This window comes from Penaeus vannamei, chromosome 4, assembly GCF_042767895.1.
Source record: "Penaeus vannamei isolate JL-2024 chromosome 4, ASM4276789v1, whole genome shotgun sequence".
Taxonomy (NCBI): Eukaryota; Metazoa; Arthropoda; class Malacostraca; order Decapoda; family Penaeidae; genus Penaeus; species Penaeus vannamei.
Window position 1 is genome coordinate 17,628,284 of NC_091552.1, and position 2,500 is coordinate 17,630,783.

The window sequence follows — 2,500 nt, forward strand, 5'->3', positions numbered from 1 at the left end:
CTCCTGCCCCCTTGGTCAAGATGAAGTAAATGCACAAGGGAAATTATCTCATTACATCGCTCTGCAGACCCGCACCGTCCTAAGAACGTGTGGTTACCGCCGGGTTAAAGACACTGCGAACGTTAATAAACTAATGAGATGAACGATACATTTAGCGCTTACATGTATGACTCACTGTCGGCACTACTTAATCGCCGCAGACCAAGCAGCTGAAAACACATACACACATACATGCAGACAAACACACATGCAAATGCACACACAAACGCACGTGTCTGCGAATATGTGTGTATGTAACCTAAGGGCACGTGTTAATGAGAAAGTATGCGTGTATAGTGAACAAATGAGTAGCAGAATATTTCGTCTACTCTCACCTGCTGAAGAAACAAGATTTTAACAGATGAAAGAAGAAAACATAGATCGATACCACAAAGCAGACAGGCCGGATACTATTACAGAGTGCGTCTTGATTATTCCAGTCTCACATAGGCGAACGAAGCCAGCGCATCTTTACATTGAGGATTTATAGTTCAATGTGGACTTTAGAATCGGATTTAGCTTCAAGGAGTCGCTATCTATTTTTATAAATAGTAACCTTTTCTGCTCTCTGTCGAATATAATTATTTCCTTTTAAAAATTGGCCTCAGAATGCTATGTGGAACAAGTAGCTTGGCAATTGACATTTGACAATTACACATCTATCCATCAATCGGTGTATCTAGCGATCCATCTATCTACTTATCCATTTTCCTGCTTAACCACCTGTCTGTATGTGATATATTCGATTGAATGCCATGATTTACTTACCGACTGACACGTTTTTATGAAAATTCTCATCTTATAAAATAGATCGTATATTGTACTTCATTAAAACCAACTGCCGCTTTAAACTATTTTTTCCCGATTTTCAAAAAAATTGTATCTCCGGCTAGTTATTCCCAATATAATGTCAACATCCGCTTGTTTGGTGTATGTTTTTGCTAGATATCCTCGGATAACTGCTCGGTGATTCATGCAGTAAGCGTCTGTGTAAGATGATTGTGTCTGTCGGGTGTTTTTCCCGGTAATTCGCAGGATCAGTCATTAAGTCAATATTCATAGAGATTCGTCTTCGGTTGTTTAGGGTCTTCTTAATGATTAGGCCTAACGGGCACTTCACAGATGTGCTTCACAACCACTTGAAATTCTCACACTCCTCTCCCTCTCCCTTCCCCCCCCCCCCCCTCTCTCTCTCTCTCTCTCTCTCTCTCTCTCTCTCTCTCTCTCTATATATATATATATATATATATATATATATATATATATATTTACATATATATACATATATGTGTGTGTGTGTGTGTATGTGTGTGCGTGTGTATGTGTATATGTGTGTATATGTGTGTCTGTGTGTGTGTGTGTATGTATATATGTATATATATATAATATATATATATATGTGTGTGTGTGTGTGTGTGTGTTTGTGTGTGTGTGTGTGTGTGTGTGTGTGTGTGTGTGTGTGTGTGTGTGTGTGTGTGTGTGTGTGTGTGTGTGTGTGTGTGTGTGTGTGTGTGTGTGTGTTTTGATCTGTATTGTAAAAGATTGAATCTATCATCTGAAAAGAGAGAGAGAGAGAGAGAGAGAGAGAGAGAGAGAGAGAGAGAGAGAGAGAGAGAGAGAGAGAGAGAGAGAGAGAGAGAGAGAGAGAGAGAGAGAAACCAACTCTCACAACGCTCTTTCTTATTTCAGTCGCTCATTTCCCAGGAAACACTTTTGATTCATGAGCATACAACACGAGATAATCAATGATAACTTTTTGTTGGTACTTTATATATAACTAGTTCATAATTGTTAGTCAATGGTTGTTAATGGTAAATTAGTCAGCTTGTGCCCAAATTAGGTAATTAGCGGTTGTTAGTTAAACGTTGTTAGGTAATTGCTTTATAATCACGAATGGTTTGTGGAAATGAACCTATATTCCAATCGCCGGCGAAATCGCTGTGGAAGCGACGTGACAGCGGTTGAGTGTCCGTGCCTTTGCGATGACTCACGCGCGGAGAGGGGCCCCACATGACCCCCTCCTCCCCCTTCTCTCCTCCCTCTTCTCTTTCCCTCCTCTCTGAACCTCCCCTCCCCCGCCCTTTCTCCAGTCCCATGGCCTATCCCTCCTCCTATTTCCTCATCTTCATTTTCTCTCCTCATCCCTACCCTAATGACTTCTTTCCTTTCCCTCTCCTAACTTTCCACCTGATCCCCTCCTATCCCATCCTCATAACTTTTCTTCCTTCTAAACCTCTCCTTCTCTCCCCTCATTCTGTCCTTCCCCTCAGTCCCCTACTCTTACACATCTACCGTCGCTCTCAACTTCTCCCCTCCTTCCCCTACTCCTCTACTTTCCCCATAACCCTCCTTTCCCCCTTTCTTCCTCCCCTACCCCTGGCCCAGTCCCCCTTCCCAAATAAACCTCCTTTCCCCCTTTCCACCTCTCCTACCTCTACCCCATCCCTCCTCCCCCTATAAC